This window comes from Lactuca saligna, chromosome 1 (genome assembly GCF_052625555.1).
Source record: "Lactuca saligna cultivar CGN05327 chromosome 1, ASM5262555v1, whole genome shotgun sequence".
Classification (NCBI taxonomy): Eukaryota; Viridiplantae; Streptophyta; class Magnoliopsida; order Asterales; family Asteraceae; genus Lactuca; species Lactuca saligna.
In genome coordinates this window covers 66,778,067-66,792,845 of record NC_136417.1, presented here as the reverse complement: position 1 = coordinate 66,792,845, position 14,779 = coordinate 66,778,067, and positions in this window count along the sequence as shown.

The following is a 14,779-nucleotide window of genomic DNA, read 5'->3' as shown; positions in this document are numbered from 1 at the left end:
CGAAAACGCGTTGACTTTTCCCTCCAACGTGTCGCCGCTAATACCTTTGTGTTGCTGCTGATGCCCCTTACAGATAACCCCTTCTAGCTTCCTTTTCTGTGACATTTTTCTGTTCTCTCGTTTCTGGTCATGTTTCTCACTTCCATCACTTGGACGTGTCGACTAGGTGGAAGACGAACGTAAAAACTGGTGCTAGCCCCTCATGCCGCCACAAGACCGCCACACCTTCCCCCAACACCTCCAAAACTGGAAACCTTGAGCTCAATTCCAAATTGCCCACATTCAAGGTGGAATTCCTCCTATTTTCTATTATTTTTCTGTTTTGGTCTACATTTGGATGATAAATTGTTAGTAATTTTCAATTTTGTTGAGTGATTATCTTTGCATTTTGAGATATGAAGTGTTTATGTATTTTGTTGGATTGTATATGCTTTTTCAGATTTGTGGAAAGTGTTGATGCATTTTGTGTATGTTTTTATAATTTATGTTTATACCACATTGGCTTAAAAAATGAAAATAGGGCATAAAATTGAAATTGGATGTATATATACATTTTTTTGATTATGTATTTAGATGTATAAATTTGTGTACATTTGACTTAATTGTATGAAATTGGAATATGCAAATTGGATGTATACATTTGGCTTAATTAATTGTATGAAATTTGAATATGCAATTTGGATGTATACATTTGGATTAATTAGGTTATTAATAGCAACTTACTTCTAGTAATGTATTGTATATAGTTTCAAAGTGCTTAATTTTGTTAGTGACTTAATGTTGGTCATTACAACTTTAGCTTTAATTAGGTTAATAATAACAAAAAACAAAATTTTAAATTAATTAGAAAATCAAATTAATTTACCTTTAGAATCAAATTAAGTTACATTTATAAAATCAAATTAAACTAATTATAAAACCAAATTAATAGCAACATACTTTTAGTGACTTAATGTTGGTCACTACAACTTTAGCTTAATTAGGTTATTAATAGCAACGTACTTCTAGTAATTTTAATTTAATTATAGAATAAATTTAAATTAATTTTAAAAATATCAATAAAAAATAATAAATTAATTGTTAAATCAAATTAAATTAGCTTTAAAATCAAGTTCATGTTAATATTAAAATAAAATAAATTAGTTTAAAAAATCAAACTAATAACAAAAAAGAAAATATTAAATTAATTAGAAAATCAAATTAATTTATGTTTAGAATCAAATTAAGTTACCTTTATAAAATCAAATTAAATTAATTATAAAATCAAATTAATAGAAAGATACTTTTAGTGACTTAATGTTGGTCATTACAACTTTAGCTTAATTAGGCTATTAATAGAAACATACTTCTAATAATTTTAATTTAATTATAGAATAAAATTAAATTAATTTAAAAAAAATCAATAAAAAATAATAAATTAATTGTAATTAAATTAAATTAGTTTTAGTTAATATTAATATTAAAATAAAATAAAGTCAGTTAAAAAAATTAAACTAATAACAAAAAAGAAAATATTAAATAAATTAGAAAAATCAAATTAATTTACCATCGACTCATTTGCAGCGACACGTCGCCGTTAAAAGTATTAGCGGTGACAACCCATACCTTTAGCAGTGATACGCGTCGCCGCTGTTGCCCACTATTCTTGTAGTGTTGTGATGTATTTGTTGATCTTTATTGATGGGTGTTTAGGTATTTAAGTAACATAAATATTTTACTTGAACTATGTGCATGATAGATGTTGCAATAATAATAATATGAAAGTATAATGTTATAATAACAAGAACTTAAATTACAGTGCTAGCTCTTGCAATTCGCGATATGTTTAATTTCAAAATTAAATAATGCTTATTGAAATGTTCAAATATAAACATTCTAAATAGAAGATAATGTCTATGTTCTCCTTTATTTTGTAGTTACTTTTTATTTAGGTACCAAACGAATATCTATACGTTGCATTAGAATAAAGTTATATAGTTATATTTTTTTTTATAACGACACACATAAAAAAGAAAGTAAGTTTTTTTTCTTTTTTAAATTAAGAGAAATTCTTAGAAAAGTTTCAATATTTTGGTCCAGTTTATGAAAAAATCATGAATTTTATTTTGTTAACAAAAATCTCCCGAAAACCGAATAAAAAATTTAAATCAACCTGTTTTTTACCGGTAAACTATTTTTTACCCGATTACCTTCAGAAAAATCTTATTATTTTGGCATAGTTTATAAAAAAAGTCTCAATTTTTTTACTTCAACTCTTTTACTCTTTCACTATAAATCTGGAAAATTGTTGTTTCAAATTATAAATGAGAATAAACGTCATTAAACTCCATAAAACTAATGATCAAAGTCATCTATATCCAATTGTTTGCCACAAAACAATGAAGTTAGCATCATTTTGAACTCATCATTGTCCATATAATCGTTTCTCAAACAAATTTATGTTACAAGTATTATAAGATATTCAAAATTGTGTCAAACATCTTAATATAATCTAACTAAAAGTAGTTTAAAGGAAAGCTAATTGTTATGTTCATATAAGAAATCATTGACCGATGACAAACCATTCGATACAATAGTATGTGAGGTGAGGTTGTACATATTCTAGAGAAGAGCATGAGTTTTATCCTTAAGTTATAACCATATATAAACAATTCATCCATAGATCAATTACTTTAAATATCAATTGCGGAGCTCCAAAACATCAAGATCGTATGAAAATGTGATGTTTGTTCTTCTTTGGATTCACTTCTATGATCACTTTTAGTTTGACACATGAATGTTTAAAATGAAGCTATGATTTAGATTTCAAACCAATATATAACATTGTGATTTTATACTGTATCCGTAAAATCCCAAGTTTTCAGGCCAAAATTTTCTTTTAAAAGACATAGTAAAACATTCAAATCATTTTCATAAAAACTAAAGTATCAAATCATTTCATCACCACAAAACCATATCATAAAAAGTGCATCAAAATCATTATAAAACAACGAAAGTCTAAAAAAAATATCAGTTGAGATGCGCATGCGGTACTATCAAACCGAGTCATTTCCTTTGTTAGAGGAACAACTTGGAAAACATTTAACTTGAGAGTAAGCACAAACCTTAATGAGTTCCCCAAAATACCATATAATACATCAAATATACAATACATACATGAAAATGGCTCATAGTCAACACATTAGTGAGCCTATAAGCACAAATTCATCATCCTACCGACCTGGTAGATTTCCAGCCAACTTATAGTCCATACCTCAGAGGGAATATAGGTCCACAAATTGGTGTCGCGTTGCCACCAACATCTTGGTGGCGTCACTACTTATTGGCATGGCTTGCGTCGCTAAGGCTAATGCTCGCGCCGCGAACCCCCGAAACCCAAAATCCTTAACCTTTGAACATGTAACTTAATAAATTTAATCATGCCTGGAAAGTGGGCGTTACAAAGTCAAGTGACACAATGATGAACTACTTTAAACATAGTTTGTACAAAAGACGACAATATCCGTTTCTATTTACATCATAGAAAATAGTCCTAAAAGTGTAACAAATGGTTAGAACCATGCAAATTTTTAGAATTAGAAATTTTCAGATTTTTTGTGAAAGATTAAAAGAGTTGAAGTAAAACAAAAATTTAAGACTTTTTCATAACCAACCAAAATAGTGAGACTTTTCTGAAAGTAGCTGGTTAAAAAAATAGTTTACCAGTAAAAAAAATGTTGATTTGAAGTTTTTATCCGGTAATCGAGACTTTTTTTAACAAAATAAAATTGAGGATTTTTTTATAAACTAGACCAAAATATTGAAACTTTTTTGGAGGTTTCCCTTAAATTAACGAACGAAAGTTCTAAATTTACGTCGACATGTTGACCAACTCAAATTTATACCGACATAGATAACAATAAGTATGTAAAAAAATAGTGTTTTTTTAAAGTTAACGAACAAAGTTATTAACGAAAATCAAAGTGTATATATATATATATATATATATATATATATATATATATATATATATATATATATATATATATATATATATATATATAGGATAAACAGGAAATGTTACAAAATGGAGAAAGTAAAAGTAATATTTTATAAAGTTCAAAGTAAAGACGGTCAAAATGATATTTAAAAAAAATAGGAGCGATATCATTTTACAAAATATTTTAAAAAGTAGAGGGGTAGAAAATATACAAAGTATTTTAAAAGTTAGGTATCGTTAAATTTGTTGGTAGATAAATATTTAATGTCAATACAAATTAAAGAATAAAATTCTAAATTTACGTCGAGACGTTTATCATCTTGAATTTATATCAATACATACATAAAATAAGCACGTTAAAAATTATTTATTTATTATTTATTATTTATTTATTTATTAACGAACAAAAATTATTAAGGAAAATCATATTATGTATACTATAGGGGATAAAGGGGAGGGGGGGGGGGGGGGTGGGTTGAAAGTGATATTGTGTAAAGTTTGAAATGGAGGGGATCAAAATAACATTTAAAAAAGTAAATTGGTGGAAAATATCATTTTATAAAATATTTTACGAAATGTACATAAAAATAAGCAGGAAAACGTAAAAAAAAAATTACATAAAAAAAAACAAGTAATTTTTTCTTTTAAATTAACGAATGAAAGTTTTAAATTTACATCAAGAATTTTTTTTTCTTCAAATTAACGAATAAAAATTTCTAAATTTACGTCGAGACGTTGACCATTTCAATCATATATAAAAATAAACATGTTGTTCTAATAAAGCTGATAATCATAACATACCATAAACTTGTATGGGTAATTTGGGAGTACTTACTTAAGCTCGGCTGATTGCATGCACGACACCCTTTTCTTTTCAAGTTCTTTTCTTTCCAAAACAAATTCTTTTGACTTTTTCTAAATCTCTTTTCTTTTGCAAAAGTTGATTTTCCCTTTTGAAATTTTTTATACCAATTCCTTATTTTGAGTTCAGACACACCCGAAGATATGCCCGAATCCCGCAAACCAAGGCTCTGACACAAACTTGAAACATCCCAAAAATACAAGCCAAAAACTTCGTTTGAAAACATTACTAAAACCATAATATCCAAATATCATATAAGAAAACCATAAGTCGTGTGTCTCAAAATGTCATAAAATATGTTTCATATCAAAACTGATGTCAAGATCATGTAAAAAATATTAGAGTCGAACTCCCAGGCTAAAACTCTGGTGTGTGCCATGCCATCATCCTGAGCCCTTCCACTTGCTAGTTGAAGTACCTGAAACCAAAATTGAAACTGTAAGCACGAAGCTTAGTGAACTCCCAAATCTGACTTCGTATGAAGAAGTTATGATATTTCGAAGTTTCGAGTTAGCAGTGTACAACCCGAAATTCGAATATTAGATGGAGCGGTTTTTAGCCAACATGACCTGAAAGAGAATCGAAGATCTCGTTAAAAGTAGCGTAACGAGAAAAAGATGGGCGAAAACGGATGTCGGATGAAGAAGTTATGAGGATTTAACGGATCAATCCTATCCCGGCCCGTTAATAATATAAAATTTAAAATCGAGCCAAAATTAGCCGACGAATTCTAAACGAAAGTTGTATAGTACGTTCCCACCTTCGCGTGGATATAAAGAACGTCGAAAATGGAGCTCGTATGCGAAAGTTACGAATTTTTAAAGTTTGTAGTGAATTTTGCGAAGTCTGATGCAAAACTGATGACGTGGCATGATCTAGGCCGTCCCTTGTTGCCCACGACTTGCTTCGGATGGATGACAGCTGGCTCGCTATGCAGCGCGTACAAGAAGAGAACGCCCCACGTTCGGAATCACTTGGCTTCGGAAGATCCACGTCGCCTCGCATCTACGCCCCGCGTCCGAGGCCGGGTACGCCCAACGTACTTCGGTTCTTATCTCTTCCGAGGAAATGTGAGACAGCTGGGTCCAGATGGCGCCTTATCCGAAGAATGCCCAGCGTAGCCAAGGACTACGCCCAGCGTAATCCGAGGCCTCGCTGGGTATAAAAAGGGGCAAGGGTCTCCGGGTTTTTCACACTTTTTCACACCATTTCCTTTCTCTCTCTAAAATACTTTCTCTCTCTAGCTCCTAAACCACCCCTAAGCCCTAGATAAAATCCCTAGCTCCCGAGGGAAGCCCCGAGGCTCCTGGGGTCCCGAGAAAAAGGAGTTTTTCGGTTTCGAAATGCTGCTCTAGTTAAGTTCCGGTTTTCGATAAAATTCGCTGTAAGTATGCTACGTTTACGCAACTTTTAATATAGCTTTCAAATAATTATAGGAATGTTATTAGGTCCTTAAAATAATTATTTGGGCTATTATTATGAGTTATATTATGCATTATTAACGCTTAATAATAGTCAGACTAATTAATTTGTCGCGGTTATCGTTAGACTAAACCCTAGTGGTATTGGTACTAGGTTTTATCGAAGGAATATCGTTTTGAGAGTATCAAAGTGCTGTCCGAGTGCTGAGTCACCACCTACTCAGGTGAGTGCATGGTCCCTTTCATCTTACACATAGATATGAAGTATTTTATTATAAATTACGTGCTATGTGTGCATATTGTCTGAATACTTGTTGTCTATGCTGGTGAAAGATTTTTTTATACATGTTTTAAATGATGTAAACTGTATAAAATATTTTATATCTACAAAATATGTTGGGTAAAACATAGGTAGATGAATGATGAGGGATAAAAGCTTAAATAGAGGAACATTAGTAGCATGGACCTAGTGCCCTATAGGTATACATTGGCAGCAGTGGACCTAGTACCCTATAGATGAGCACTGACAGTTGCGCCACAACCCGTAGATGTTTTAGATCTACGGTAAACGTCCTAGCAGCTGCGCTCTATGGACAGTATCGGCAACTGCGCCTAATAGGGAGCCTTATGACCATGACAGTAGCGTTTAAAGGTCAATATCGGCAGAAGCGCCTCATATGAAATGTCCCAATTCTGGCAGTTGCGCCTAAGTGACAAGATTAGCAGCTGCGCTTAACCAATGTGTCATTGGCAACAATGGACTTCATGTTGTTTCCTTAGGATGATCCTTAGGAATGAATGAATGAGAAATAGCTGATTCTTATGGTGGATCCTTAAGAATAGAGAAGATAATGGGGATGGGTAATTGGGTTGATTGTTTGATTGTTTAAACATAATAATTATATTATTGTGGGTTGAAAACCCTATGTACTCACCAGGTTTCCCAACCTGACCCACTCAGTTTATTTATATCACAGGTGTTGATATGAAGTGACATTACACTGAGAGATTTAAAGAGACGTAGATCACTAGTGTAAATAATTGTAAGTTCTGTTTATGCTTATGTTTCTGTATTAACGATGACATCCCAAACGTTTTAAAATGAAATAAATACGTTTCTTCGAAAATGTTTTAATGACGTATTTACCATGTTTTTCTGGGAACAAATTCCGCAACATTTTTATAAAATGAATTACTCTGATTTTTATAAAGCATAAACAAAATCGGTCTTTTCTTGCCGTGATTTTGGGGATGTCACACCAACCGCATTGAGGAGCTTTAAAAAGGACATATAGTATATTCCAAGTAAGGGTCGATAAAATATTACATTATGTTTGCATTAACACACCATATTCTTTTCAATAACATTTCATTCACAGCATGCAATTCATAAATATTTCATAAGATACTTTACAAATTAGACATATCATTTTATTCATGCACTAGAAAAAAAACCTAATAGCAATCTATTTGGAGACGCAAGCAATTAGTTAAATAGATTGACAAGAACCCTAATTAATCTGAAATCCAAGATCCTAGACTATCATTTATTTATGCTTTAGTTTTTTAGGTTTGAACAACAACAATATTTAACCTTGACATATAATTTATTTATATATATAAAATTAATTTCTTTTAATAAAATATGTAAAAAGAATTAATCGTGGACTAGGATTGCCACATGGACGCTCATCCAAAATTTGTGAAACATGCAATAATAATGATATATTTTAAATAATATAAATCAATTATATATGTATTTAGAATTCAATATTCTGCTCTATCTCCTTCAATTGTTGAAGCTTTTGTTTTTTAGTGGGTTTTGTTTCTGTTTTTTCCGATTAAAAAACAGTTCATTAAAGCAAACACCAAGCAGCTGCATCACCACGTTGCTAACAAAACAACAAAACAGGCTATACGTTCATGACGATTGCATTCGAAACTCAAAAGATTTCTAGTCTCAACACCCCACTCAGGGGCGGAACACAAACACTACAAGTTAGGGGCTGAAACCAAATTTTATAAACATGTTTTTTTTCATACTTATAATCATAATTAATTAGTTAATATTTTTTGTAAAGATTATACATTATAATTTTGAATTTCACAGTATATATGTATATACATTTACATATAAACCTCTGCAGTTGAATCAATATAAATTCTATTGATATTTATAGAAAATTAAAAGCTAAAATATTGCTTAATAAATCATAATATTTATTTTCTTTCTATCCAATGTTCTCGTACTTTTGCTACAGAAACTTACAGCTACCTTTAGAGTAGACTACTTTTAGTCTATGCCTTCCCTCTTTCTTTATCGGTAGCAACACCAAATGAGTTATAGCATATCAATTTATGAAAGCATGAGAGAGGGCATACTTGACTCTAACAGAGATGAGAAATAGAGAAAGAGCACCAAGGCAACACAGAACAGTGCATGGATCCAAGGAGGGGAGAGACAGTAAGAAATTTTGTGAGAGAAGAGAAGGGCAAGAAGTCCGATAGAGTTATGTTTTCTGGCGGTGAGTTGCATTTTTGCGGTCTATGAAATAAGTACAAGCTTAACTCCGGTGAGTTGCAAACCTTTCCGGTGACGGTGATATCTTTCAAGAGTGTTGTGCCGCAATTTTTGATGCAATTTTGACAACGCAGACGACAAATGTTTAGGGTTTTATTTGTTCTTTAAAATTGATTGTAAATTAGATCGGCTTTTTCGTCATTTTATAGATTTAATTAGTGATATAGTAAATAGTTAGTTTCCTTTTGAAATAAGATTAGTTTAAATGATTTTTCAAAACGGTTCTGAGAAAACGGTACTTTGATTACTTGTAAAGTTGATTAATGATTTTTCATAACTAAATCATATATATGTTGTTACTATTAAGCCAAAAAACCAGGGGGGCCATGGCCTCCCCTGGCCCCTTATACGGTCCGCCACTGACCCCACTAATCACTCATCACTCACCTGCTTCGACTTCATTTCTTAGCGAACACGTTTCCTCTCAAATATCTACAACATAAATCCACGCCATATATGTCATATTAACTTCACTTATCTTCTGCGAACATCGTCGTCTCTCAGGAGTTCAGTCCATGAGGAAAAACAGGAAACAGAGCATTGTGAAAGATGGGTACGAACCCTCTGCAGACGAAGACGAAGATAGTTATGAGAAATCGGACACCGAAAGAGCGGTTCCGGTGGAGATTTTTCGTCGGAGAAACAGGGGAAAACGCCGATTGAAGAAAAATGGTTGTAACTCACAGGATCCGTTGGTTGTATGTGGTGGCGATATCATGTTGATGATATTGAGCTTTCTTGACGCACACAGTGTGGCTTCATCACTTGTTGTTTCTCGTAGATGGCGTAGAGTTGCTTCCAGTGATACCATTTGGTCTGAAAAGGTCGACACACTTGCTCCAACTTACTTCTGCTTTCTTCTTTTTTGTTTCTTAAAATACTGAACATATGATATGTTTAGTGTGTTTATTGATATTGTGGTAATCATTAAGATTTTCTTTTTCGGAAATGTTGTTGATGCAAATAATGTTTGTAGTACTTGGTATAATTAAGATTCTTGTGTGTATCTTTCTCTTGTTGGTAATTACTAATTAGTAGCTTGTTTGTGGTTAGTAAGTTATGAAGACTGAAGAGCAAAGTAATGGCAAGTTTATCACAAAACTATGGAGGACATGATTGTTACATGGATAAAGATGACCCTTTTGCGCTGTTTTGATTTAAAGATCATTGGTTTTGAATCTTTTTATCATTGGCATGCATATTGGATCTGATCATGTAACTTGTTTGAATCATGTCACAGAATAGTCATCATCGGTTTACGTAAAAGACCTAATTACCCTCTACCTTGCTTATAGATTAAAGAGCTATGGGCTGATAAAGCTCATCTACCTCGTTTTGCCCTAGTTGAGGGGTTGTCAAAGTTGTCTGCTTACACCTTATCCATTCACGATGGCAAACGGGTAAGACTCTTTAATAGTATAAGCAAGTGTGGTCTCAGGTTAAAGTCTGGGTATGACATATAATACCCTTTTATTTTATTTTATTTTTAAATATTATATTAACAACATTTGTTCTCTCTCTTGGGTTATGTTCTTTGTTAGAGTCGGATCGTGAAGGAAGATCTTTGGGATCATGCTTGGGAGTTTCACTTTAAAGAGGCACGATTCTTTTTAAATTGTGTGTTGCATTATTAAAAGGTTAAATGCAAGAAATAACAACATATTTTCATTTATTTGTTCACTATAGATTTTCTTTCTTTTCTTAGAGGTGTAATACTAGTATGTCGAAATATCTACACAATAATACCATTCTATTTCTAATTTCTTTTTTTATTAAGACATTGTACTTTAAACGATCTATTCAATTATAGCAATGAAAATTGATTTGTGAATTATAATTGGATATTGTTATACATTGCTATATTTTTCAAAGTACAATGCTATAACAAAAAGAAATGCAAGTAGAATGCTATAATAAGAGCTAAAAGCAAGAAATTGCATCTAACTTCCTTTTCCTACGTTCATTTCTTTCTATTGTAATTTCGTTTTTTCTTATTAAGTCGTTGTACATTGAAAAGTCTACCAACTTATATCATTATACCTCCAAATCTTTTTTCTTATTAAGACTTGTATTATTTTGAAAAATCTACCTATATATATCGACGACATAGTCCACTGATATTGTTATAATTTGCTAAGATTTCTCAAAGTACATGAAGAAATTAAAGTAGGTGGTATAATAAACAAATAGACAAAAGTAGTTTATAATTTTTTGCATTTAATCCTTATTATGTAATCATGCACTATCTCGTTCATGGGATTTTGATAGCTTAGAGCATCTCTTTGTGAAGACTTATGGTATTTGCCAACTAGACTTTTCACTAACAAACTGATTAAAAAAAAACATTAAAAAACCTTTTACATCAATGTATATAAAAAGTGTTTTTTCTAGGAGGTCATAATTCTTGAAATAACCTATTCAAAATGTAAAAATCTTTTCAAAAGCTTGCATTGGACATGCTCATACAGGCGTCGTTGAATCTTATTATCACCCCAAGATTTCTTTCAATTTCAGAAACTCATAAGTTTTATATTTACATTAATTGCATTCAGGGTGCACCAGAATACTGGCGTGATTTGGATCCATACTGGAGAGGAACAGGGCAACCAATGCATCGCTACTTCCATGAAGATGGAAGCCAAACTGCTGATGTTGATGATAAGGCATGGGGAGGCCATGAATGCTGTTACTCCATTGTTACAAGCTTCTTAGCAGATGGAAGAATGCGGGAACATTATGTAAGAATCAATAGTTGGGCACAATTGTCTATTTCAAGGAGGCATGATTGGGGTTGGGAAATGTCAAATCTTTTCTGTTTCTACTCGAGTGTTCCCGATGCTTATAAGCCAGGTGGCACTGGTCCCTATCTTCCTGTTCATTAATTAATTTCTGTTTCTTGTTTTGTTTACCAAGTTTGTTTGGTGACAGTTTTTTAAGTATTTTAGACTAGATTTGCTAGTGTTTGCTATATGACTATACGTGCCTATTTGGTCTGTGGAAATTGCAATGATTTTTTTGGAAGGTTCCAAGTTGAAAGTTACATATTTACCCATTACCGTTGATCTAGTAGATGTATTTCTTTATTGACGACTGTTTTAGGCATTTGCACTACATTGGCATTACCCGCGATGTCTTTAGCGGCGACGTAGGGCAATAGCAGCGATATGTACTTGATGTGTTACATGTCGCTACTAAAACCATCGCCGATAATACTAACTACCAGCGATCCGTATCAAATTACCCTCATCCGTTTGATTTGTTTCCAATCGAAGGGTTGTAGAGGAAAGCGAAAACGCGTTGACTTTTCCCTCCAACGTGTCGCCGCTAATACCTTTGTGTTGCTGCTGATGCCCCTTACAGATAACCCCTTCTAGCTTCCTTTTCTGTGACATTTTTCTGTTCTCTCGTTTCTGGTCATGTTTCTCACTTCCATCACTTGGACGTGTCGACTAGGTGGAAGACGAACGTAAAAACTGGTGCTAGCCCCTCATGCCGCCACAAGACCGCCACACCTTCCCCCAACACCTCCAAAACTGGAAACCTTGAGCTCAATTCCAAATTGCCCACATTCAAGGTGGAATTCCTCCTATTTTCTATTATTTTTCTGTTTTGGTCTACATTTGGATGATAAATTGTTAGTAATTTTCAATTTTGTTGAGTGATTATCTTTGCATTTTGAGATATGAAGTGTTTATGTATTTTGTTGGATTGTATATGCTTTTTCAGATTTGTGGAAAGTGTTGATGCATTTTGTGTATGTTTTTATAATTTATGTTTATACCACATTGGCTTAAAAAATGAAAATAGGGCATAAAATTGAAATTGGATGTATATATACATTTTTTTGATTATGTATTTAGATGTATAAATTTGTGTACATTTGACTTAATTGTATGAAATTGGAATATGCAAATTGGATGTATACATTTGGCTTAATTAATTGTATGAAATTTGAATATGCAATTTGGATGTATACATTTGGATTAATTAGGTTATTAATAGCAACTTACTTCTAGTAATGTATTGTATATAGTTTCAAAGTGCTTAATTTTGTTAGTGACTTAATGTTGGTCATTACAACTTTAGCTTTAATTAGGTTAATAATAACAAAAAACAAAATTTTAAATTAATTAGAAAATCAAATTAATTTACCTTTAGAATCAAATTAAGTTACATTTATAAAATCAAATTAAACTAATTATAAAACCAAATTAATAGCAACATACTTTTAGTGACTTAATGTTGGTCACTACAACTTTAGCTTAATTAGGTTATTAATAGCAACGTACTTCTAGTAATTTTAATTTAATTATAGAATAAATTTAAATTAATTTTAAAAATATCAATAAAAAATAATAAATTAATTGTTAAATCAAATTAAATTAGCTTTAAAATCAAGTTCATGTTAATATTAAAATAAAATAAATTAGTTTAAAAAATCAAACTAATAACAAAAAAGAAAATATTAAATTAATTAGAAAATCAAATTAATTTATGTTTAGAATCAAATTAAGTTACCTTTATAAAATCAAATTAAATTAATTATAAAATCAAATTAATAGAAACATACTTTTAGTGACTTAATGTTGGTCATTACAACTTTAGCTTAATTAGGCTATTAATAGAAACATACTTCTAATAATTTTAATTTAATTATAGAATAAAATTAAATTAATTTAAAAAAAATCAATAAAAAATAATAAATTAATTGTAATTAAATTAAATTAGTTTTAGTTAATATTAATATTAAAATAAAATAAAGTCAGTTAAAAAAATTAAACTAATAACAAAAAAGAAAATATTAAATAAATTAGAAAAATCAAATTAATTTACCATCGACTCATTTGCAGCGACACGTCGCCGTTAAAAGTATTAGCGGTGACAACCCATACCTTTAGCAGTGATACGCGTCGCCGCTGTTGCCCACTATTCTTGTAGTGTTGTGATGTATTTGTTGATCTTTATTGATGGGTGTTTAGGTATTTAAGTAACATAAATATTTTACTTGAACTATGTGCATGATAGATGTTGCAATAATAATAATATGAAAGTATAATGTTATAATAACAAGAACTTAAATTACAGTGCTAGCTCTTGCAATTCGCGATATGTTTAATTTCAAAATTAAATAATGCTTATTGAAATGTTCAAATATAAACATTCTAAATAGAAGATAATGTCTATGTTCTCCTTTATTTTGTAGTTACTTTTTATTTAGGTACCAAACGAATATCTATACGTTGCATTAGAATAAAGTTATATAGTTATATTTTTTTTTATAACGACACACATAAAAAAGAAAGTAAGTTTTTTTTCTTTTTTAAATTAAGAGAAATTCTTAGAAAAGTTTCAATATTTTGGTCCAGTTTATGAAAAAATCATGAATTTTATTTTGTTAACAAAAATCTCCCGAAAACCGAATAAAAAATTTAAATCAACCTGTTTTTTACCGGTAAACTATTTTTTACCCGATTACCTTCAGAAAAATCTTATTATTTTGGCATAGTTTATAAAAAAAGTCTCAATTTTTTTACTTCAACTCTTTTACTCTTTCACTATAAATCTGGAAAATTGTTGTTTCAAATTATAAATGAGAATAAACGTCATTAAACTCCATAAAACTAATGATCAAAGTCATCTATATCCAATTGTTTGCCACAAAACAATGAAGTTAGCATCATTTTGAACTCATCATTGTCCATATAATCGTTTCTCAAACAAATTTATGTTACAAGTATTATAAGATATTCAAAATTGTGTCAAACATCTTAATATAATCTAACTAAAAGTAGTTTAAAGGAAAGCTAATTGTTATGTTCATATAAGAAATCATTGACCGATGACAAACCATTCGATACAATAGTATGTGAGGTGAGGTTGTACATATTCTAGAGAAGAGCATGAGTTTTATCCTTAAGTTATAACCATATATAAAC